At 41.1% G+C, this 26,938-nt stretch overlaps 1 pseudogene; it reads left to right on the top strand.

Moving 5' to 3' along the window:
• Window positions 1-13,404: 13,404 nt before the first annotated feature.
• Window positions 13,405-14,268, top strand: LOC147458666 (uncharacterized; annotated as a pseudogene).
• Window positions 14,269-26,938: the final 12,670 nt, after the last annotated feature.

The raw sequence follows: 26,938 nt of genomic DNA, 5'->3' as shown, positions 1-26,938 counted from the left end.
ATGAAGCATAATGTGACACATGGAGGGTCTCTCCTTCCTTCAAAATTTTAAGCTGATTCATATAGATTCATATATAGTATAGAAGCTTAAACTTCACATGGGAAAAACAAGGTGAAAATTCACTATGGCCTACATAAAACTATTGAGAAGAGTTTCATAATAAAGGCTAGACTACAATAATGAGATGAAAGAATAGGAAGTGACACTATTAGGTCTTCCCAATCTCAAGAAAATATAAAGTCTTTCAAAACATATTAAGTACATTAGTGAAGGGTGAATTTAGGTGTGTACGTGAAGGGTGAGTTTATAAATCGAAAAGACAGATGAAGGTCGAAAATCAGATGAAAGGTGAATGTAGGAATTGAAAAGACAGATGAAGGTGGAAAGTCAAAAGACCTTTTGTGTCCATATAAAGAGGTGGTCGACTTTATAGCGTATATTTGTGTTTCTTTTCTCTTTTATTTTTCTTTTTAGCATTTTCTTCTCTTTAAAGTGTTCTTGTACTCTCTCTCTCTCTCTCTCTCTCTCTCTCTCTCTCTCTCTCTCTCTCTCTCTCGCAAAGTTGTTTCTGTCCTTCTCATGTAGTCCAGCTAATTCTGTTGCAAATCTACGTGCTTTGTGGCATTGCCCGTTATTGTGTGCTATAGACTAGCACATCGTTTTTGTTTTTATTGAGGGAAACTTTGAATTAGTAATACCTTTTCTTTTTAATTCATTAAGAATACCTTTTAATTAGTATTTGAAAACATGTGGTATCACAATAAAAGATTACTTTTTTGGAAAAAAAAATGTGACAACAATCAACTATTTAGTTTACAATATATTCCAAAAGCATCGAAAATAATGTTTGACACAATACTCAATGCCCCTCTTTAAAGAGAGGTACACAAATGTCAACACCCTCTCACAAGTGCTTAAAAGAAATAATTTAAAATAAAGTTTATTATCATTAACTTTCTATGTGGCATTAATTGGCAAGCTTTTTCCAATGGTCCATATTTGCACCCAAAAATCCACCATTTACTAAGGACTACTTATGTAGTCCAAAAAAGGGCCTTTAAAAACAATGATAAACTTGCCTTTCTCACCAAACATAGGCCTAGAATCTAGGAAACTACTCCAAGTCTTTGCAAAAGTTTCCCCAAAGGCACCATTTCTCTCTTTTTTTTCAAGGAATCAACCTTAGGTCAGTGTGTGTGAGTTATGAAACTCACCGTGAGAAGGTCTCTTTTTTTTATTGTAGAAAAACTCATAATCGTGAGTGAATTATATTAATCAACCCAAATAATTACAAGGTCTTGTCATGCTCGTGTTGAGCCATGACATCATCCAGGGACCATAATTACATCGGCTATCAGGGCAGCCATCCCTACCAACTTGCCCGCTTATCCTTGATACATAAGGTCCATTATCATGTTCTTCTGAGATCTTTTAATTACCGATGGCCAAGATTTTTCCCTATCCTAGGCATGCCCTCTGCTGACAACAAGGCACAAGTAATCCTAGACCAATCCTCTGGGTGTTGATTGCGACCGAGAGTCCATATTAGTACTTTGCTTTCTTGTATAATTTCTGCGAAGCTTGCCACCTCAAGACCTCCTTCAAACACACGGCGGTTCCTTGTCTGCCATACATTATGTAAGAAGAAGTACCTGACGATTTGAGTGCTGATTAGGAGGGCAGGACCACCTGAATTCTTCCCTCCAAGGAATAAATCAGTCTTGTAAAATCCAATTTTCCATGTTCTTTGGACCCACTTGCATATTTTCCCTGCGAGGCCTTTGATAGTTGGGCAATCCATGAAGAGGTGGGCCAGATCTTCCCTGGCCAACGTACACCCCAAGCATCGATCTGACCCAATCCCTCTTTCCTGAATCTTCACCCCCATCGGTAGAGCACCCCAAATTACCTTCCATAAAAAATACCTTCATGTGCTGTGGAACCTTTGGCTTCCAGATGTTCTCCATTACTTGCTCCCACCTTTCCTCCGGCCATTGTTTTTTCCATATCTTGTTAAGGGGGCTAGACCAATTCTTCTTATGCATCATTGTATGATAAATGTGAAGGAGTACGAGCGAAAGTGCGATGCGAGAGAGAGTGCGAGAAGAAGAGCACGACGATATGGTGAACTCGCTCTACTGTAATGTGTAGAGCATAGTGAGTTCTTATTAGGTTTTTACAAAGGAATATGTGTACATACCTGGCGGCCCGCCCACTTACCTGGGCGACCACATTGGGCTTTATACCCCAACAACCTCCCACTTAAAGTCCAATGTGGTACTTTAAGTGTGAGAGAAGCTACTATACAAGCTAATATACAATAGATGTAGAGAAGTGATGTACTACCCTACACCTAACTGCTTGCAAAAATGCACAAAGCTCTCTGAGGGAAGTCCTTTTGTAAGTAGATCAGCAGGATTTTCTGTGGTGTGAACTTTGACAAGCTGAAGTTGCTTATCCTCGAGCATTTCCCTGATGAAATGATACTTCACATCCACATGCTTTGTCTTTGAGTGATAAATTGGATTGCGAGCCAATTGTATAGCACTTTGACTATCACAATATAACATAGGCATCTCTTCTTTGATTCCCAAATCTGTTACTAGTCGATTAAGCCAAATTGATTCTTTGCATGCCTCTGATGCTGCAACATATTCAGCCTCTGTAGTAGACTGAGTAACACAATCTTGTAATCTAGAAGTCCATGATACTGCTCCACCAGCCAATGTAAAGACATACCCGGACGTAGACCTTCGGTTGTCTAAGTCACCTGCATAATCTGAGTCTGTAAAACCCTTTACACTTAGCTCCTGACTCCCATAGCATATACGCATACTCTTTGTAGCTTTCAGGTATCTCAATATTCCTTTCACTGCCTCCCAATGTTTCTTGCCTGGGTTTGACATGTATCGACTTACTACTCCCACTGCAAATGCAATGTCTGGGCGAGTAGCAATCATTGCATACATCAAACTAGCCACTGCAGACGCATATGGAATCTTATCCATTTGAGCCTGTTCTTCCTCAGACACACGACAATCTTGTTTGCTAAGTTTCACATATGGTGGCAATGGAACACTCAGTGCCTTTCCCTTCTCCATATTGAAACGTTGCAAAACCTTGTCAATATACTCTGTTTGAGATAACCAAATCAACTTCTTTGATCTGTCTCTCTCAATGCGCATACCAAGTATATGACTTGCCTCACCCATGTCTTTCATGTCAAACGATTTTTCCATCTTTGACTTCAAAGCTGAAATTTCTTCCAAGTGCTTGCCAGCAATCAACATGTCATCCACATACAAAATAAGGATCATCCAACTGCCATCCTTAGCCTTCTTTGTATATAGACAGTGATCGAACTCACTACGTTTGTAGCCTTGAGAAAGCATAAACTTGTGGAATTTATGATATCATGCCCTCGGTGATTGTTTTAAGCCATAAAGACTCTTTAACAACTGGCATACCCAATCTTCCTTGCCTTTCTCAACAAACCCTTCTGGCTGCTGCATGTAAATTTCCACATCTAAATCACCATGCAAGAACGTTGTCTTGACATCCATTTGGTGCAACACCAAATCTAACATGGCAACCAATGCAAGAAAGCATCTCAATGTAGTCATCTTGACCACCGGAGAGAAGACTTCATCAAAGTCAATGCCTTGTTCTTGCTTAAAGGCCTTGGCAACAAGCCTTGCTTTGTACTTTGGCTGACTATCATGAGCGGTGATCTTATACCTGTAAACCCATTTACAGGGTAGAGCCTTTTTGCCCCGTGGTAATTTAACTAGCTTCCATGTCTGATTTTTATGCAGAGCTGTCATCTCTGACTGCATGGCCAATTGCCAATTCTCGGAGTCCTTCATTTGCACTGCTTCCTTGTAACATGAAGGCTCATTGCAATCAGACAACATGACATAGTTCATAGATGGAACAAACTTATCAGGAGGTCGCGTGACACGTCCAGATTTACGCATAATAGGTGGCTCAGGCTCAGCCACAACCTGTGGTTCCACTCTATCCTGTCCTTGCTCCTCTTGAGCCCTGACATTATGTCTTGCACGTGCAGGTCCATCTTCTTGGAAGACAACTCTTCTAATCTCCTCAACCCTCTCTAGTTTAGAATGATATTTGGATTCATTAAAGTGAACATCATTGCTGCGGACAACCTTTTTGGATTCGGGATCCCAAAGTCTGTACCCCATCTCACCAGAATTACCATAGCCTAGAAAGATGCACTTTCTACTCTTTGGCTCAAGTTTGTTCCTAAATTCCTTTGGAACGTGAGTATATGCCTCACAGCCAAAGACTCTGAGATGCTTGTATGAGGGCATTTTGCCTGACCATACCACCTCTGGCACTGAATCCTTCTGCAAAACCTTGTTAGGAGATCTATTTACAAGATGAACAGCTGCTGATACAGCTTCAGCCCAAAACCCATTTGGCAGTTGTGCATTAGACAACATACTTCTGACCTTCTCTTGTATGGTCCTATTCATCCTCTCAGCAACACCATCTTGAGGAGGATTGTAAGGAGCAGTAAGTTCACGTTTTATACCTTTTGACTCACAAAAGTCCTGAAAGGCCTTTGAAACATACTCTCCACCATTGTCAGTGCGTAAGCATCTAAGCTTCTTGCCACTCTGATTCTCCACAAGTGTCACAAACGTTCTGAAAACACTCAACGCTTCATCCTTGTGCTTGAGAAAGTAAACCCATACTTTCCTCGAGTAATCATCTATAAATGTCATAAAGTAAGAAGCTCCCCCTAGAGATAGGTTAGGCATAGGTCCACACAAATCACTATGAACAAGTGCAAACTGTGTATCTCTTCTACTGCTTCTATGCTTATGTGGCTGCTGTGTTTGCTTACCATACAGACAATGTTCACAGAATTCAAAATCATTAAATGAAAAGCCAGGCAAATAACCAGAACGAGACAAGATTTCCATTCCCTTCTTGGACATATGTCCTAACCGGCTATGCCACAAAGAAACGTTTGGCTGCTCGGTTACATTGATTACATTTTTAGAGACATTTGATACATAAATCATGTAAAGTCCTCCAGACTTTACTCCATGTGCTACTGTCATAGAACCCTTGGATATCTTCCACATGTTCTGTCCAAAAGTGGTGACGTAGCCAGCATCATCAAGTAAACCTGTGCTGATCAAGCTCTTTGTAATTGCGGGAACATGTCTCACATTCTTCAGTGAAAGAAGAGCCATTTTGAAACTTCAATTGAACATCTCCAACACCTAAGATCTCACATGTCTGCCCATTGCCTAGCCGAACATGATCTTTAGTGGTCACATAAGAAGTAAACCACTCCTTGTTTGGAGACACATGAAGTGATGCCCCTGAGTCTATAATCCAGTCACTCAGTGCATTTCCATCAGATGCTGTAAGAAGAGCTGAGTCCATTGTATTCTTCAAGAAGTAGATGTCTCCTGACACTAGACTGTCATCCTCTGCAACAGTGTTTGTCACATTTATTTCTTGAATCTTCACTGAGGACTTGTTCTTCTCACCATGGTCTTCAGCTTTCTCTTTGCCTTTTTCTGCTTTCCATTCTCTGCAGTCTCTTTTCATGTGACCCTTCTTGCCACAATGGTAGCATTCTATGTCACTCTTGCCTTTAGCACTGCAGGACTTGCTACGAGACTGATTCCTCTTTCCACCTTTGTACTTTTCTTTGGTCCTTCCCCTGACAACTAAGGCTGTTCCTTTGCCTTTGTCCATTGTCTTTCTATTGGTTTCTTCAGTAAGCAGACTTCCTTCTACACCTGCTATGTTCAAACCATCTGGAGGTGCAGAATTACTCAAAGGTGTGCGAAAAGTGTCCCAACTTTTCGGCAATGTGATCAACAGGAACATAGCTCTAACAGGTTCATCAAACTTGACACCTTGAGCTAACAACTGACTGTAGATTGTGTTGAATTTATTCAGATGATTGGACATAGGTGTCCCTTCTTTCATCTTCAAGTCAACAAGCTTCTTAAGCCACTATACCTGTGAAGCTGCACTCTGCTTCTCATTAAGATCACTTAGCTTTAACCATGCTTGATAAGCCGACATCTCGTCTGCTACATTGAAGTAAACGCTTTCTGCCAAAGTCAACATAACGGTAGAAAGTGCCAATTCATCCATTTCGCTCCATTCATCTTCGTCCATATCTTCTGGTTTTATCCCCTTGAGCTTTATAGGTTTTATCTGCTTCTTTTGTACCAACACGTGCCAAATCTGCTTCTTCCACAATGGGAAATTGGTTCCATCCAGCTTCTTGATATTGTAAAGAGCAGTGTCCTGTGATCCAGCCATAGCTACGCTTCACAGTAGTTTACTTTTCTGGGAAAAATTCGGTAGAGTTTCCCCTGTAAACTAACCTCTGAACCAATATCAACCTGTCAAATGAACCAAGAAAGCTTCAGATTCTGCAGAAATTTTGGCAAAGTTTCCTTTGTAAAATGGCTCTGGTGTACTAAGAACATACCAAAAAACAGCTCAAAAAACACTATCTCTCTGACACTGTAAGCTGTGGGTAAACCTGTCCTGCACCTGTACAGTCTCTCACTGTCTTGTAAGCATAGACTGTGACAATGCCTCAACGGCAGTAAAGCAAAGATGCAATCCCAACTGTCTAACTCACAGTCAATACATCCTAGCTGCCTATCTAAGGGTGCTCGAGGGATCGCTCCAAGACCTGTATCACCGAAAGGATCTCAACATTCGAGAATCCCCCAGCTCAATAAAACCTCACTCGACCCTCAACAAAGGCTGCAGTAAATCTGACAGTACATAGACTTCCCACAAAGTCATACATCCACAAATTTCCCACTGTATGCTGTAACCGCTGTGGCGGTTGTTTGCTGCGTGACTCACAGCCAGCAAACCCTCAACAAACATACATCATCTCTGACAATACATCCCATGTGGAAGTACCTGCAATGTCAGGATGAAATCTGGAATATCAAGCAACAAACACAAGCTACCTGATGAACTAGTGGATGTCGCCTACAGTCTGTGTGTAGATGCGCCCGTGTCGTATGTGACACACCTCCAAGAACTGTGAGCCGTCCTTCGATGTGTAGACAGCCACAAATCAACACTCTGGGAGTGTCGATATCCTCAGCACCTATAGTCGTAGGCCGAAAAACCCCAAATTTGCAGAGTCGGATTTGCACCCGTCGAGACCACGTAGTCGAAAATGGCCTGCGCAGACCTTTGTCGAAGCCGAACGGTGGCCGAGATGACCTCAGAATGTCTTCGCCTATCGAATTTCACTCCAATCTAAGCTGGTGACTCTAGCCTCCTGCAGTGCTGCCCCGAGCCTCGATCTGAGCTCTGATACCAGTTGAAGGAGTACGAGCGGAAGTGCGACGCGAGAGAGTGCGAGAAGAAGAGCACGACGATATGGTGAACTCGCTCTACTGTAATGTGTAGAGCATAGTGAGTTCTTATTAGGTTTTTACAAAGGAATATGTGTATATACCTGGCGGCCCGCCCACTTACCTGGGCGACCACATTGGGCTTTATACCCCAACAAAATGTCTTTAGGATGGGGTTTCCATAAGAGACTGCTTCTGGGCCATTTCCAAGCATTCCAGTCAAACTCCGAATCACAGATAGGCATCACTAAATTGTCAAGCTCTTTCATCACTTTGTGGAACCGTGAGAAGGTCTCTTAATACCCTTGCAAAATAGCTTAATACCTCCTTGTGCCTTGAACTTCGAGCTACGGATTCAAACACCAATGAACTCCAACACAAGGCTCCAAATTAATTATACAGAGCACTGCTTGCCCCTCTCTGCCACTCACAAGCCTCTCTCTGGCTGAAGCTAGTGGTGACAACTACTCTCTGATTAGAAATATGGTGTCGTGGCTGCTATGGTCGTCACCACGTGTGCCATGTCGATCTTCTCTGTCAAATCTTTATCATCGTAATCTTTGTCCAGCTTGCCTTTGTCTTTGTCTATCTGTGAGTTTGTGCTTTTTCCTTTCGCTTCAAACTCTCGAGCCAAACAAATCGTCATGTCACATTTGTAACAACTGTTGTCAAACCTCGTGGTTATCGAGGCAGCTAACTGAGTATTAGTACTGTCATCCTTGTCAAGCTTTCCTTTGCTTTTGTCCTCTAGTGAGCTCGTCCATTTGCCTTTGGCTTCACAATCTCGAGCCAAACAATTTGCATGATTTTTTGAGAATTGTGGTTGAGCAGAGGCCGTCAAACTGGTGGATGGTTGACCTACTATCCATAGCCATTTGTTGGTTTTGATCATGGTTCATCTTTGTCGAGGCTTCTCGAGAACGACCCTCAAAACTTGGTACATGATTTGCATACAAAATTGGACAAGGTCCAATGCCGCAGTTGTATATCAAAATAATCATGTTGAAGCTTGTGACTATTGGGATAGCATCTCAAGATGCCCATAAAAAATGGTGCCCTAAGCAAGCAGCATTTCAAAATGCACATCCGTGAGGCTATTGCAAAAATTGGATGCTTATTTATTAATTAAGATCATCCTTGAGGAACCTCTAGCTAGCTATTAATAGTTACATTTGGTGTAGAACGATGGAGGAGACTTAAACGTAATACATTTTTTTGCTCGTAGCATGGCCCAATTGTTTTAGGATCTGTCGATATGATGTATAGCCTTGGTATACGTGGTGTACATTATGAGGATTTGTAAACTTGCATATCATATAATATTACAATTATAATTTATAGGAGTGTTGATGTTTTGATTATCCAAGAAATGGCCTTTGTGATAAGGAGAGAGGGATTCTTGAAGGCATCTTTCAATTAATGTACTTTATTTTAGATGATCCGGTAGGAGCCAACTTTTTAAAAACAAAAAATACAATTTTATATTAAAACGCAACAAAAATTCTATGTGATTGTGGGAACTTATTTATTACTCTCCCCTGTCCCCCTTAACTTAACAGGCCTTTGTGGCTCTTTACCTTGTTTACAATGCTTCCAAGTGTTTTGTCATGAAGGCTTGCAGAGTTAAGGGGGTGAGAGTTATGGGAGTAGGTCTAAATGGGTGCCTACAATCATGTCATTTTTGTTGTGTTTTAATTATATACACATAAGCACAAATGCCTTATATGTTATGAAGGGCCCCACTAAAGCACCAAGGTGAAAGACCCACATTGACATTTTAAAACAAAATGAAATGAAAAATCTAAAATTAAAACAATAAATAAATGGACCCATTGACAAACTGCAACAGATGAATATTTTGAAACAAACGAATATTTTAATGCTTTCATAAGAAAAGGTAGGTCTAATACGCATAGGAAATAAAACAATAATTTAATGAAATGGACTTTTATGAAGTCCTTAAATGAAAGGACTGTTTCACAAATTTATTTTAAAAACAAGGTGAGAAGTCACGAAAGCCTCCTAAAGTCAAGGAGCGAGGAGAGTTATGAAAAATAAAAACAGGAATATAAAAGGATCCATTGAAAACTAAAACAAAGAAGTGATAAAATCACAAGGCTTGCCATCACTTAGATATAGCAAAAAGAAAAAAGGTATTCAGTACAAAAAGAAAAGAGTTTAGTTATGTTTTTCTCAAAATATCACAATGCTAATGATTGAATGTGGACAAAGCAAGATACAAACATGATCGGCATTCTTAACCCTGTTCCCATGTTGAGGCCCTTTGTGCCAAATTTATGGTCTCATTGGCTAAACAAGACCAAGCTTGGGCTATCATGATCAAGGAAATGCTTGATGCAGTAAAACTGGGATCGAAAGGGGGAAAGTGGAAGGGGGTTGTGATGCACGACAAACTTCTCGCCCCGAAGTGGTCTTATCTTAGATTTGGTGGACTCTCAGGGGAGCTGATGAGGAAGTGCAAAAGTGCAGCTGAGGTTTTGGAATGGGGGGAAGTAACCAGATACTTTAAGAACTCCATTTTGCAATGGTCCCCTTGGCTCTCTAAAATATTGGGGTCACCGCAAAGCCCCTATTGGATAGAAATGGCCAGGAATGTGAATAATAAGGGGCTCGTTCGACTAGAGAAATTCTGCGATGGCAACAAGAAGTGTTGGAAAACTGCTGACTCTTTAGCCATCCAATTTCAACTGAATGGCTTTGAGATCTTACTAGTCTACAGGGTGATGAAAGAGCTTGATAATGTGGTGATGCCAATTTGTGAATCCAACTTTGAATGGGATGCTTGGAGATGGCCCAGAAGTATCCTCTTTTGGAAATGACATCCTAAGGAATTGATGCTATTTCAAGTCACGATCTAAAAATATCATGTGAAAATCAAATCATAGCATTTGTCTTATAAGCTTACAGTGGATTCATTAATGAGCAAGAGAAGAGAGAGAGAGAGAGAGAGAGAGAGAGAGAGAGAGAGAGAGAGAATTTGTTGAAAATGTCAATGAGCTAACCTCCACCAAATTTGTACGAATTAATAACATAGGGAATATGTGTTGATGGCAAGCGGAGAGTGGTAGTGACCCCCACACTAGGTTGGAAGAGCAAAGGCTCCAATGAAATTCTTCCAAGTGCACCATTTTAGATAGATGCTAAACTTCTTTGCCTGTCTTTTAGCCTTGCAATTGTGGGTAGAAGTGTTAACACAAAAAACAATGTACTAAAGTCCCAAGCACACTCCGTGCCCTTCAAATCCTAACAAGTCTGCACATTGTGCATAGAAATTATATATAAAGTGTTAAGCAAATCATGATCCTGGAGCACCCAACATCAATCCGACAAGCGTAGTAAAGTTTTCACTTTTTAATTTCTCAATGGATAATTTCATTTCACATTTGAGTTTTTTTTTTGGCTGCTCAAAAAGGCCTAGAGAAAAGGGATCAAAGAGTGCACGCGTTGGATTTCGACTCCATGGTGTGAAGCATTGACTCATCTTAATATTTTAGTATGTGAAAGAGTCTTTCATTTAAAGACCTCATAAATAAATAGTTGCTAGTTCATTAAGTTGTTTTATTATTTCACTGATGCAGGTGCGCAAGTGGAGCACGCACTCTCTCTATCGAAGCTAGGGTGGACACTCTTTGTGTCTATTTCACAATCCAAGGCAGTCAGAACAATAAAATCCAGGTTGTGAAGCCTAGATGGATCCCTCTCTGTGCATTTGTGCATGCATTTTAGGGAAAAGGTTAGCAGCTCGCACGTGGAGCGAAGAGAGATATGAAAAGACATAGATTTTTTCTCTCTGCTGTAAAATCCATGAGGCGAAGGTCGTAGTGAGATTTTCTTGCTCTGTTTCTATTGGGTTGACATTGCGACGCAGTGTCGAGAAGAGCATCATGAGGGAGACCATAGACGGATATAATGCCAGCTGCGTGGTTGTGGACCAGAAAAGGTACACAATGTCTGAGCATGAACGCACACAGAGAGAGAGAGAGAGAGAGAGAGAGAGAGAGAGAGAGAGAGAGAGAGAGAGAGAGCAATGCCTTCATTTCTTATGTGCAACGCATCCTGAGGCTGGAGTTGTTGTGCGTGCCTTGGTTGGGCTTGGCTCAGCTTGTCTCCACTGATTGTTGAGAAGGTGAAGTCCAAAGGCGATACGGGGTAGGTTTGATCTGCAATATGTGAGGGCGAATATGGAGCTCAAAGTTTGATCAACTGCAAACTGCAGCAGCATTGCAGAGCAAGGCAATGGCTTGAGCTCTCCGAGCTATGGTCGCAAAGGATCAGGGCGGCAAGATTGGGTTGAAGAGGGATGCAGATGGCGAGTTTTCTCTCTCTCTCTCTCTCTCTCTCTCTCTCTCTCTCTCTCTCTCTCTCTCTCTCTCTCTCTCTCTCTCTCTCTCTCTCTCTCTCTCTCCCCCCCCCCCCCCCCCCCCCCCCCCCCCCCCAGCGTAGGCGTAGGATAGGTGGACATGTGTCTTGGTCTTGCTACGTGTTTCTCAGGAGGCGAGGACCATGCAAACGGGGTCAAGAGGAAAGGAGATGATAACAGACGTGCAGATGAGGCTAGTAGGGCCGGAAGAGGATGTGGAGGAGCGAAGGACAGAGAGATGTCAAGAGCACACAGGAAGAGAGAGAGAGAGAGAGAGAGAGAGAGAGAGAGAGAGAGAGAGAGAGAGAGAGAGAGAGAGAGAGAGAGAGAGAGAGAGAGAGAGAGAGAGAGGATGCTTCTCCAGTTGAATGTGCATGTGCAAGAGCGATAGAGATCGTGTGTCTGCCCTCAGTGGTGAACGATGCAAGGGAGACATGAAAGCATGTGATGGTGGGACTAAGGGTGCATATATAGAGGCAAACAGAGAGGGGAGAGGCCAATGGTGAATGTGTTGAGTCATGACCGTGATGTGATTGCAAGAGAGACACACAGAGACGCGATGGTGGGAATACGGCTATGCAGAGGCAGACGAAGGTGCATGTAGGAAGGAGCCACAACGGGAGGGTGTGCAGAGGGGGATTTTTCTGTGCAGAGGTGTGATAGCAACTCGTTCATGTGCGTTTCTGAGATGGGCACTTCACGAGCTGTCATGATTCCCTTAGTGTAATTTGCACTCCTTGAGCTCTTGAGATACTAGGCGACTCATTTGACATAAAGATATCTCAGCCTTTTTAGGACAAGATGTTGCAGATGGCACCATGCTAGTCATAGGTGAATACAAGGAAAAAATCATTACTCTTGCAGCAGTTAGACACCCTTCTTAGCGACAAAATTAGACCTGGCATTAGAGCCTAAATCTTGCTTACAACAAAATTCACTTTAAATCCTTTTTTCGGTTGAGGTCACATTGCCATGGCCGTTAGTGCTGCTTGAATTAGCAAGACCGGAAACACTCCTTACCGTGATTGCTGGTTATACTCTAGCTGGAAATATAGAGCAAAAGAGAAAATTTGCATTAAAATCTGATGACCCTAGTTGCACTACACTTCCCCCCTCTTTTAGACACGTCCGTTGTTACTGCTGGTTTCTCTGTTGCATTCAATGGAATTGCCCTGGTCTTCTGCTATATATACAACAACAAAGGTCTAGGGGATGAGACGTAACAGAATAGGAAGAAGAACAATGATGGGCAACTGGAAGAAGCCGACATGGATGCAGATAGTGCTTAGTGACATATGGCTAGGGTGGAGCAGGCGTAGTAGCATGAAAAGTAGGCAATCTATAGTTGCTAGAAAAAGCATATGATGATGAGCACCTTGCACTAGAGGGGCGTGGGGTGGGCAACGAATGCTCATCCATAGCACCACATTCTCTCCATACTCCTTGAAGGTGTGATGGTCTCCCTGAACGAGCCTCGAAGTAGAGCATTGCGCCAATAGTTTATGTGGCCCCAAGTGAAGGGTACACGATCTATGAGTCTCTCTCTCTCTCTCTCTCTCTCTCTCTCTCTCTCTCTCTCTCTCTCTCTCTCTCTCTCTCTCTCCCCTTTTTTGGAAGCAGCTGATCGCTACGAACATGAATATCGTTGGGTTGGGGGCTACATTCTCCACATGGACTTCAAAGACCTGGGAGGTGCACTTTTCTTCTAGAAAGGTAGCCTAATGCCTTCGAATTGGCATGAGCACTTGTAGGGTTTCGAGAAACAACTTGGATACTATAACATGCACATTCTTTTGTGCCTTCCCCTTGCTACCCTAGCCCTTATAGGCAGGCCATGTGATTTTATCACTTGTTCCTAATGAAAAAGGAGAGGTTGTTTTATTATAAATGCAAAAGTTTTAGTGGTGTTTTATTGGTGGAATGAGGTAGTGGATGTTTATTACAATTAAGATATCCAAAAAATCATGAACTTGGGGGCTTCTGACATTTGCAAAGTTGTATGTATCCATTTACTATTGGAATATTTGTGAGATTCCAAAAATTAAATGTTGCCTCTATCACTCCCTCCGTACCCTATTTTGTCTCCTCCGTCCCCTCTATGCTACCACTTGGGTGTGCACTCTCCGCCCTCTCCAACTCTTGACTGTCATATGTTCCTACACCACCTCTCCCCTGTCCGCTCTGAGCCCTTGCCTCCGTGTGGTTCGTGTCATGGATCTTCCTTGGCCCCCACAATTACTGGGAAAAAAAATCAAAAGCAACTCCTACTACTCAAAATAATGATGGTGAAAATGCAGCACCGCTTTGCCATGGCACCAACACCTGGACTTGCTCAGCACTGGCATATGCCCCAGTCCTCGAGAAGCCCTGCCATTGCCTACTTGGATTTTGCCATTCACCCCAATCCATTGTAGATGGTGCCACCATGGCACCCGCACACTTGGCCTTTCTCAACACTAGTCTATGCCCTTGTCCTCAAACGCACATCGAGCTTTGTGATTGCCTACCTGTCTTACGCCATGCACCCCAATCCATTGCTTTCTTTTGCTTGGCTTTCCCCTTTTCACAGCCAAGATTCACCTCTGATAACCCAAAATAAAAGATATGGCCCATTTATTAACCTTTTGGCTCCCTCACATACTTGTGATGGCTCTCTCATACACTTGTGAGCCTGATGTTGCCGCAACGCCACCCTTCAATGCCTTGCTACACCAGACTTGCTCTGCTTTGGCTATGCCACAACAACTTCGTATGTTTTTCAGATCCAGGTACGCGCCTTGTGGTTGGCGTTTGTGGGGTATAGCATGGCTTTGTGCAGGCATTTGGGGAGGATGGAGAGCTAGGGGAAGGTGAGGAGGAGGATGAGATGCGAGGTGACGTAGTTGACAATGATCTGCATGGGCGTGAGAGGAAATGCATCAACATCCTCTCATAAAGTTGGATTTTAATATGCACACCTAGCAGACGGTGGTGGATGTCTTGCACTCATTTTGGAAGTCTAGGGCATCACCTGGTTCGTCTTGGATTACCGAACTCAAGAAGTTTAGACTTCCCACCAAACTTGAGCAGGTTGTAGCGTTGTTTTGGGCCCCTTTTTGCTAAGTTGGTCTGGAGTCTGCTAAGTTGGTCTTTAAGAATAACCTCCATGTAGTTTTTGGTGGTGCACGCCAAGAGGGCATCACAGTTGGGATGGGAGATGCCTCTCATTCCATGTTTTACATGACGGCAGGAGGTTGCCGCTTGTCTAGTGTTGACCTCTCTCTCTCTCTCTCTCTAGTGCTTTTGTAAAGTAGCGAGAGGTCTTACTTCCCTCTCCCTCTCCCTTTCAAGAGGGCCACAATGCAAGATTGGAAACAATCATACACTCAGATTCAAGTTTTTTTTACACTAATGATTATTGGTAGATTGCAACAATGATAAATTGCAAGAGTGGTGCATCTTAGCTGTTGATGACAAAGACAAGCACATCTTGTAGACATGGTGACAAAGAAGAGCATAAGTGAAGGAAAAGGAATTTGATTCTATTAATAATAAATACTAACATCTTTTAAAAGCTATGGCTGAATTTTAATGAAGCTACACTTTAATGAACTACATTTGTTGATTGGAAAGTTGTTTTAGATCTTGTTGTTTATTGGGTGTTTCTACAGGCAAAGATTCTGTCTTCGTGTCGAATTTGTTGTTTTGTTTGGGCAGGTTTTATAATCTCTAGAGTGAAAACATAGTTCAATATGTCTTTCTTGGTGGTTTTGGAATCAAACACATACTCACACGTTCTTATCATCTTATCCATTGTATGCTTTACATTTATAAAGAATTTATGTCTTCTACATTGTGTCTCCTAAAGGTAGGATGGATCTACAAGGTGATTATTGTGTTGGTGCTAGTATGTAGCACATAAAGTTTCAAATTTGCTAACATTACAAAAACCTCAACTTCCTAACATCAATCGTTGACGTCTAAATGTTGCTCCATGTTTTGTTTATGTGACGGATCTTTCAATGATGTGTTCTTTAATGAGTTTATCGATCATTGTCTAACAAAGTGAGGAAGGATGTATAAAATGGTGTACAAGGGCAATAAATGTTGCATAAATTGACTTGGGAAGGTGGCTTTTTCTTTTGCCTAGCTTTGAGTGCTAAATATCGATGCCAACGGTATATCTTTGTTACCCCTTTTGAAAGAGGGGGTGGCGCCTCTGGGGTCTTGCTTCTTGGTTATGCAGGGATTCTCGGCGTTATCTATCTTTTGACTGAGTAATTATTAGGTTTTAGGCCACATTACATGCGGTTTAAGAGTTTTTTTTGCTTGTTATACATGCAATGGGGTTGAGATCTTGTGTAGTTCAATGAAGTTATAGTGCATAATATTTGAATCTTTTGATGTGTTGAAAGGTTTACTATTGGCTACATCACAAATTTGATGGATAGAGAGATGTGTTAAGACCTAAGATGATGTCACCAAAGTTTTTCTTATAAATGCAATTTCAAGGTTTCAAGTGACTAGTTACATATACAAAGTTTATAAATATTATTAAAAAATATGATTGTATATTGAAATATAGGTATCTCAAGCTTAGAAGGTAGTCTATGGATTGATTAATCACTTCAAGAATCATGAAAACAGACATGGTGTATGCATGAACATGGTGATAATTATCACATCTACTTTAATAATAATGCTTCTTACTTGCATAAAAGTTTAAACATCATGTTTGTATCCTTTTTTTTTGCAAAACTCACAATTGTGAGTGGATAGTATAAAGAACATCAAAAATATACACCAACCTCGAGCTCAGACCGAGCCTTGAGGGTCAAAGGATTATAAGTTTTCTGCTTGACAGAGAAACCACTACTACTCGTAGGCTTTACTTATTACAAGATGTCATGTATTGTTCTAGACCAGTCCTCTGAGGCTTGTTTTCCTTCGATCATGTGGATCGTCACTCTGCTCTCTTGTATGATTTCACAAAATCTTGCCATAGCCAGATCCCCCTCAAACATGCAGCGGTTCCTTGCTTGTCAAATATGGTGAAAGAAGTAGTACCTGATTATTTGAGTGTAGACAAGAAGAGCAGGACTTCCCAACCTGTTTACTACCAAAGAACAGATCATTCTTGAAGAACTTAATTTGCCATGTCCTTTGAATCCACTTGCATATTTTCCAGCCATGCCACTGATTGCCTGGCATCCCATGAAAAGGTGGGCTAGGTCTTCACTAGATATTCTACACCCCGAGCAATGATCGGACCCGATTCCTCTTTCTTGTATCTTTACGCCCATCGCGGCAGAGCACCCCACATCACTTTCCACAAAAATATCTTCATATACTGAGGCCACCTTGGCTTCTATATGTTCTCCATGACTCCCTCCCTCCGTTTTTCCATCCAATGCCTCCTCCATAATTTGTTGAGGGGGCTACACCAATTAGCCTCGTGCATTAATGCATGGTAAATGCCAATATTCAAAGTGTACCTAAAGAGTTTAACCTTGTATGCAGGTTTACAGTCGTGTTGAGCTATTCTTGCTTCGTGTTGCCTATGACCTCTCTCTCTCTCCTCCCGTCGGCTAGATCTTTAAGGTCTATTGGGATAGTTTCCTACAACGTTAAAACTCTCTTATTCTTCTTCTTCTTCTTCTTCTTCTCTCTCTCTCTCTCTCTCTCTCTCTCTCTCTCTCTCTCCCCCCCCCCCCCCCCCCCCCAACACCACAACCTGAAACACAAAGTTTTAGTGACATGGGTACCGTTTAACACTTTAGGTTGCTAATGTAGGCAATTGACACACTTCAAGCTACTGTTATTATCCATGCATGTACTAGACAATCTGCAAGGTGAGGTCCAATAAGGCCTAGAGCCCATGCATAGACATGAGGTGGCACCAGGCTAGCAAATGTATAGCCAGATGTACCTGCAATCAAGGTCTCATGAAGCCATTAGTACATGAGTTTTTTGGCTTTCTAAAAGAAGCCTTAGAGGAGAGTTGAGTTAGGCATACTTTCAATGTTTTCATGTGATGATTGAAACTTACCTTCAATGTTATTTCTATTTTAAAATATTAAATGGATATTTTTATATCACTTTTCATTTCACATCCTCACATGGCTTGACTTCTCTTTCATTCTATTCTTTTAGAATCCTAAAGTTAAGCTTCACCTTGCATACATACATACATACATACATACATATATATATATATATATATATATATGGGTGTGTGTGTATGTGTGTGTGAGAAAACCATGTTAAGGATTGATGAAATATGTGAAAACTTAGTTCAAAAATCTTACAAATTTCAAAATTTTTGTTAGTATTTTTGGTTTGCTTCTTTGCGTTGAGAAAACTCAGTCACTTAATAAAAGAGACATTCTCGGACAATGCTTCATCTTATATAATTTTAGTTAAACTCAACCTAATGATTTTATCACTTTCTTATTGTTTTCAAAAGCCACCGTGACCCTTTCACTTGTTTTTAGTACAAATTAGAGTCTCTCTCTCTCTCTCTCTCTCTCTCTCTCTCTCTCTCTCTCTCTCTCATAGTCATTGGTAGAACCATAGAGTTTGCAATCTGACAGCACTAAAAAAAAACCTAGAATTATTGTGTTATAGAACCTACAACTAAAACAGGAATTAGATTTTTCTACATTGTCTTGATTCAAAAAAGTAAAAAACATAGGTTATTTAAGTTCGTCCTAAATTTTGGGGTTCAAAAAATCAAATATTCTTAACTATACATTTAACTTTTCCAAAATAGTTTGAAAGCTCCACAAGTTGAATTGTACTTAAAGAGCTATTTTGAAAACAAGATGAAGTCTTCACATGGGCCTTCAAAAGGAAAAAAAGTGATTAGGTCTCCCCAATCTCACAAATAAAAAATTCTTTCAAAACATATTAAGTGCATAAGTGAAGGGTGAGTTTACTAAATGAAAAGACGGAAGAAGGTGGAAAGTCAAAAGACCTTTTGTGTCTATATAAAAATGTGTTTTTCTTCTCCTTTATTTTTCCATTAGCGTTTTCTTCTCTTTAAAGTGTTCTCTCTCTCTCTCTCTTTCTCTCTCACTCACACACACACACACACACACACACACACACACAATGTTGTATCCATCCTTCTCAGCTAATGCTATTGCAAATCTACGTGCTTCATCATTACCCGTTGCTACGTGCTATAGACTAGCACATCGTTTTTGTTGTTGTTGAGAGAATGTTTGAATTATGAAAAAAAAGGAACACCTTTTAAGTGAGGGGTCATAAGAGTTAGAAATCTATTTTGAAAAGGTTTAAACTCATAATAATTTGCATGTGCATGTGTGTGTGTGTGTGTGTGTGTGAGAGAGAGAGAGAGAGAGAGAGAGAGGGTAGTGTTTTAAAGAAACGCTTTATGTAATTTTTAATATAAAGGATAGATTTACAAAATTTAAGATTTATGATTAAAAGTGCATAAACTTTAGCCATAAGCTACAAAAAATAGAAATGGACATTTTTTATGTTTAATTGAAAATTCACTTATAAAGCTTAGAAATACACATTTAAAAAGACTTTGAACTATTAATTGTTTGAATATGTATTCTTAGAGTACCTCATAAAAAGGATCTAAAAGTATGTCTCCTTACAATACATTTTGTTGTATCTCATTTGCCATGAAGGGACATTGGAGTCTATGCATGTCATTATATAAAAGTACTCTTTCACAAAAAATCATCCAAATATATCGAATATTTATTTTTGTAACTAGTTAATATATTGGATGAGATGGCTTTATATATATGTGTGTGTGTGTGTGTGTGTGTGTGTGTGTGTGTGTGTGTGTATTGTTACCATATGCGTGTGGTAGTGATGTGCGTGAACACATTAGGACCGTCGAGGCATTTTTTTCCTCTTTAGGATGTTTTTCCCTCGTGCATTGTATATATGCCCATCACTCTAGGGCTATCTATCTTTCCATTGCACACTAAGTAACACACTCTCTATTATGTGCCTTGAGCTTCCTTCGTCTTCTCCAAGCTATGTATGTTTTTCTACAACCCTAATTCCAACAATTGGTATCAGACCAGGTTGCGTCCTCACGGGCTTAGTCGCCAACAACTCCAACACCACACGCTTGCTCATTTTCTCCGATTTCAGTGAGCTTTGGCGAGCGTTCGTAGGTCGATAAAAATTTAAGGCAAACTTGTAAAGCCTAGTCTGCTCAGATTTCTGATTCGGGCTCATTTCGGCCCCCGTTTCCACTACAAGCAGGTCTGCACATGCAATTTTGTCATTTAGTGTAAAATTTTTGTCAGTGCCGTTTTCTATATAATAGGTCCCATACAGCCTACTGCGGGTTGTGCTATATAGCACGTGCTAGTCTCACTTAGTTTCTCCTCATTTCGGGTAGTTTTCACATAAGGTGCATACATTTTCCATGGTTGACAACAACACAGATGTGTTCAAGATGTTTGCTGCTCAGGACAGGTTGGATGGGGACAATTACCTTATGTGGGCTTACATGATGCAACATGTTCTTGTGTCAAAGGGCGTCTGGAATATTGTGCACCGCAGGGCATTGATGTACGTCCTGGTTCTGAGGATGTAGGCGATGTTGAGGATGTGGCAGGTCTTGCTGTAAGGATTGCTGCTATTAGAGTTGTTTTGCCTACGGCAGAACAAGCTCGTTGGGATGTAAAGGATGCGCAGGCTCATGCGTTGATTGCGTTGTCTGTGAAGCACACCATTACTCCTCACATTCGTTCAACGAAATCTGCAAAACAGGCTTGGGATATTCTGGCTAGTCTTTATGCAAGCCGCAATGAGGCAAAAATTTCATTGATGCCTTACCAGATTCTTACCAGACTTTTGCTAGTACTTGGAGACTTATGAACCAAGGAAATCCTGAAGTTTTCAAGCTTGATGCATTGTGCACATTGCTGTTGCAAGAGTCACTTTCCAGAAAAAACAGGACTAGACAATGTGCAGTTCAACAAGCTTTTATTGCTTCTCAAAGAAAGGGTGGTAACAGCAATGCAACCACTTCTTATGATTCTTCTGCGAGTGAAAAATCACCTGTTCCTAATGCTTCTGCTGGGAGCAATTCGTCTGGAAATTCTGGTGATAAGGGCAAAAAGAAGATGCGTTGCCATTATTGTAAAGCTAATGATCACTTGATCAAGCAGTGTCCTAAGTTGAAGGCTAAGAAGAAAGAGGGTGGTTCCACTACAAATAATGGTTCCACCATGAATGCAGCCATTGTTGAGTCTTCTGTGAAAGGAGACTGTGATGTGATGTTTATGCAGAATGGGCTTTTAGTGCAGAGTGCACTTACAATCCTATTGTCCATGATGCATGCATGTCAATTGCTGCAGATTCACATGTGTGGTATTCGACACTAGTGCTACAAAGCAGATTACCTCACATCATGAATTGTTCACCCCTCTCGAGTCTGTCCCTCATGGGAATTTAGTCACTTGTGCCAACAATGCCTCTTATCCGGGTGTAGGGAGTTGGAAAGATTATGCTTACTGCTGCAAATGGCAATTCTTTCACACTTGTTGATGCACTTTATATACCTAGGAGCAAGAAGAATCTTTTGTCTGTATCTGCACTTGTTAGACTTGGACTTGTAGTCAAATTTGTGGATGAGAGATGTACAGTTCATGGTCTCACTTTTGGTGATGAAATTGTTGCATCTGGCCTTTTTGTGTCGTGGGCTATATAAGCTCACTTTGTATGACAAGTGTGGACAAAATTTTACAAATGCAATTGCAAATTCAAGGGCTATTTCAGATGCAAAACCTTGGCATGCACGTTTTGGTCATCTGAATTTTGCAAGGTTGCTACGTTTGCAGAAATCTGATATGGTTGCTTATTTGCCGCCTCTTGAAGCACCTGTCAAACATGTTTGTGAAGGCTGTATTTTGGCTAAGATGCAGCGTTCGAAGTTTCCAAAGGATGGTTTAGTTAGGGCCACATGCAGGTTGCAGCTTGTGCATAGTGATGTTTGTGGGCCCATGCAAACTCCGTCCCTGGGCAATTACCTTTACTTCGTGACTTTCATTGATGATTACTCCAGGCATGCATGGGTATTTCCACTTAAAGCAAAGTCCGAAGTTTTTATGTGCTTCAAACAATTTCTGGCTATGGCTGAAAATGTATCGAAGTGTATTATGGGCACCCTTGTTCTGATCGAGGGGGGGAAGTATATGTCTCATGATTTTAATGCATTTATGGCTAGTCGTGGGATAAAACACCAATGTACAGTGCCTTATACGGCTCAGCAAAACGGTGTTGGTGAGAGGAAAAACAGGTCACTTACGAAAATGGCACGATGTATGGTCAAAAGTCAAGCTTTGCCGCAGTCTTTTTGGCTTGAGGCCATCATGTGTGCCACTTATGTACTAAACAGGTGTCCTACGAAAGCTTGCAGTCTATTACTCCATATGAAGGCATGATAGAAAGCCTTCTATTGAGCACATGCGTGTTTTTGGCTGTTTGGCATATGCTTTTGTGCCACAAACACAACACAAAAAATTGGATGATAAGGTTGTCAAATGTATTTTTGTTGGTTATAGTGCTGAAATAAAAGGTTACAGGTTGTATCATTTGCAAACAAAGCGTATTTTGGTTTCACAAGATGTAGTGTATGTGGAAGATTCTGTTCAGTCCTTGCTGTCATGTACTAGACACAGTAATGTAAGCTCACATGACATTTATGACACTGTTGCCTCTTTTCAATGGTGGAAGTTCGAATGTAAATTACAATGAGGCAAATGTACAGCCTATGGGGGTTTCCAAAAATATTACTGATCATCAGTCGATTACTGATGCAGATGTACATGATGTACTTGATGAGGAAAGGGCTAAAAATGAGCAGACTAGAGGTATGCCAAAATGGCCGGTGCATACATTGCGTGATAGTAAATTGGATGCACCTTTGTCTAGTCGTACTTGTCCAGGCTCTCACCATGCATCTTATGCATCGGATTGTTATGCTTTGGATGTGTCTAGCTTACATGATGTTGAGGAACCTCTGTCTTTTGATGAAGCACAGAATTCAGAAAATTGGATGGCTGCCATGCAATCAGAATATGATGCACTTATGGAAAACGACACATGGACTTTATGTGATTTGCCTCCTTGTAAAAAGCCCATTGGTACAAAGTGGGTTTAGAAGTTGAAACGCAAGCCAGATGGTGAGATCGATCGCCATAAGGCTCGACTTGTTGCAAAGGGTTATGCACAACAAAAAGGCATTAATTATAAAGAGACGTTTGCTCCCACTTGTTGTATGACTACTGTGCGCTTTCTATGTACATTGGCAGCTCATTTTGGTTGGGATGTACATCAATTAGACATTGTTACTGCTTTCTTGAATGGTGACATATTTGAGGAAGTTTATGTAACACAGCCTCGCGGTTTTGTCAAGAAAGGACAAGAGGACAAAGTGTGCAGATGTAAGAAGGCTTTGTATGGGTTGAAGCAATCTCCTCGTGCTTGGTATGAGAAAGATGACACTCATTTGGTCAAACAAGGCTTTCGTAACAGTCCAACAAAAAGGACATTGTATGTAAAGCGTGAGGGGATGTACTTCTCATTGTGGTTCTTTATGTAGATGATTTGATGATCACTGGACCAAATGAGAGACATATTGATGAATTTAAGGCTGATTTGAATGCTACTTTCAAGATGAAAGATTTGGGTCTGTGGCATCATTACTTGGGTATACAGTTTAAGCAGTGTGATGGTGGTATTTCCTTGTGTCAAAAAAGTTACATAGAGACATTGCTATGTAAGTTTGGACTTGAGGATCGCAGACCTATTTCCACTCCCATGGAAACAGGTTTGAAATTGAGTCTTCATGATGCTGATGATCTGCAGATGTGACTCTTTACCAAACTACTGTTGGATGCCTCATTTTTGTATGCAACACGAGGCCAGATATTCAGTTTGCAGTCTCACAAGTCAAAAAATTTATGCATAGCCCAGGGTCTAAGCATTGGCTGGCTGTCAAGAGGATTTTCCACTACCTTAATGGCACCTTACATCTTGGCTTGTTTTATCCCAAGGGAGGATCATTGCCGCCAGACTTACATGCTTTTTCGGACTCAGATTGGGCTGGTTGTTTTGACACGTGAGTGTCCACAAGTGGTTTTTGTTTCATGCTTGGCAGTTCATGTATATCATGGTTGAGCAAGAAGCAACCTATTGTGGCCACTTCTAGTTGTGAGGCTGAGTACAAGGCAGTCTTCACAGCTACGGTTGAGTGTGTATGGCTCAGATGCCTTATGGCTGATTTGGGTGTTGGTAGGACATTGCCAACACTATCTACATTGACAGTCAGAGCGCATTGGCAGTTGCGAGGAATCGAGTTTTTCATGCTCGCACAAAGCACATTGAGGTGCATTACCACTATGTCAGGGAGAGGCTCTTAGCAGAAGAGATCAGCTTGGCTTATGTGCCAACACAGGACAACCTTGCATATCTTTTCACAAAGGCATTGTATTGTGAGAAGCTCAAAGCTTTCCGCAAAGCTTTGGGCTTACTCCCCTTTGTGGACTGATCCTGTCCTCAAGGCATGGCACTTCCCTTTACTCATTACTCATGTGCCAACTCTTGTTCACCGCATCACTCCAGGGGGGATTTGTTACCATATACATGTGGTAGTGATGTGTGTGAACACCCCAGGACCGCCGGGGAATTTTTTCCCTCTTTAGGAGGTTTTTTCCCCCGTGCATTGTATATACGCCCATCACTCTAGGGCTATCTATCTTTCCATTGCACACTAAGTAAAACACTCTCTATTGTGTGCCTTGAGCTTCCTTCATCTTCTCCAAGCTGTGTGTGTTTTCCTGCAACCCTAATTCCAACATGTATGGAAGAGAGAGAGATTTAAAGATCTACTTTAAAGGATGTTTGGTTTTAAATATGAGACTACCAACATTCAACGTTCGAATCATCCGACAAATCAATACTCACAATTGTGAGTTTGGCAAAAAAAAAAACATTTACAACATGAGATGAACATTTCTCATTAACTCATTTTTGGCATGCACAAGGGGCATTGGCTTAGCTTGCCTCACATTTTTTGCCTTTTGTAAATTTTTGGTTCATATTGGATACAATAAAAAATCAAGACCCTTCACCAACTGTCTTCATCTCAAAGTGAGTAAGTTGCTCAATTTTGAACCCATTTGTTTGGATAAGAATGTACAAAGATGCACTAAGGGCTTTGAGAAGAAAATGGGAGGAAATGGCACGTGCATGAGAGAGAGAGAGAGAGAGAGAGAGAGAGAGAGAGAGAGAGAGAGAGAGAGAGAGATGACATGTGTTAGGGCTAAGACCGACAGAGACAAAGAGTAATTTTTTGCTATCGTTGTCATCTTGACGTCGTGTGTCAGAGCCAAGGCATGTAGAGACAAAGCATTTTTTTTGCTATCACAATCATCTAGATGCAAGGGGTCCTTGGCGACGGTGCTTCATCAACAATTTTGAATGGCTTTGTAAGGATGCCGTGTTAGGCATCCTGATTAGGAACAAACTTTGCTTTGTGGTGGAAGATACAGAGAGCCTTGGTGTTTGAGGGCATGGTTGAGAGCCATGGTCCAGTCTAAGGGCATAGTTAGTGAGATAGTTGATATGTACAAGCACGATGACAAAAACACAGAGAGAAACCGTCTCTGTGAAGGTGATGGCGGAGATAGAGATAGAGAGTGTAGAGCTCTATGCAGATGAGGTAGGGGAAGGCTTCTTTTTCTTTAGGATTCAGACATCCTTTCCGAATCTGAGAAATGAATGGGTTTTTGGATGGATCGAGTAGCTAAAACAAATGTAGATTAGTTTTCTAAAGTGATTAGGTCTCCACAATTTGGAAAATAAAAACTCCATCTAAAATGCAAAAGTGAAGGGTGTAGAAAATGAAAGCTTCTTGCATTTGGAAAATCAAAAGACTTTTATTCTATACAAAGGGGTGGGCTTGCCTATATGCAATGTGCCATGCTTTTATGGAATTTAGTTAATTTTAAAATGATTAATGGTACATACAAAAGAACCAAAAGTTTTGAAAAATTTATTATATTCAAACTTCAAATCATTTGTGGTATCCCCTTAAAAGAAATGAAAGAAGACTTTTATTCTATACAAAGGGGTGGGCTTGCCTATATGCAATGTGCCATGCTTTTACGGAAATTAGTCAATTTTTAAATGATTAATGGTACATACAAAAGAATCTAAAGTTTTGAAAAAATTATTATGTTCAAACTTCAAATCATTTGTGGCATCCCCTTTAAAAAAATGAAAAACTGAATGCAGCTTCTTGGAAAGATCATTTGAAAGACATGGTTTCTTCATTTCAATTCTCTTCAAGAATTTTTAAGGCTCTTTTGAGGGACACATGTCAAGCAAAACAAGGTGAAGAATCACGGTGGCCTGCAGTAGGACAAAGGAATGGAGAGTGGCAATGTCAAGGGTGGTCACAAGGTAGTAGAATGTATGTTGCGGAGTGATCAGACCAGTGGCGGCTCGCTCTACGTACAAGCTAGCAGCAACATTGCTCTCATGGTGAGGAGGAAGTATATGCAGAGAATAAGCACAACTGGAAATAGTAGAGGATATGACAATCAAGAGAGTAGTAAAGGAATGGCTCATTTGGAGCACAAAGCTAGCAAGGCTAGATGCCTGCCACCTTCGCGCTTCAAGCAGGAAGCAAACAAACTTGCAGCGGTGAGTCGATGGCGATGTGTCGACTCTGGTTCTGCTTTCCACAATCTTCATTTTCTGACTTCATTTTCTAATGTGGATTGTATAAGCCATAAAGACACTATTTGTTTAAAAAACCTCTACGTCGCAATTCACTTGCCACTAAGCGGTCCTTTTGAAACGATGGTATTCATGTCGGCAATAGGTTGGTGGTTGCGAATCCAAGATGTATCCAATGGCTGGCCTCTGTTGGGGTGTCCCTGGTAGCTTCTTCATAGACTTGGGCTTCCAACTTATGTCCACTATGAGTTGGAGAGAGGAGTTCAACTCAACAAACATACTTTCAGATGACTATTTATTGAAGATAAAAGCCACAAATGTATCAGGGTCTGTAAATGCAATCAAAAAAGACAATCTAGTATGTGTCATTTTTAATGCTTTCAAGAGGGCTGAGTAACGAAAACAATTTCGCACCTCAAATTATGCTTATAAACTTTCCAAA

The sequence above is a fragment of the Adiantum capillus-veneris genome, chromosome 4, assembly GCF_014529385.1.
Source record: "Adiantum capillus-veneris isolate H3 chromosome 4, ASM1452938v2, whole genome shotgun sequence".
NCBI classification, from domain to species: domain Eukaryota; kingdom Viridiplantae; phylum Streptophyta; class Polypodiopsida; order Polypodiales; family Pteridaceae; genus Adiantum; species Adiantum capillus-veneris.
Note: the sequence above shows the minus strand (reverse complement) of the source record. Positions and strands in the feature narration are given on the sequence as shown.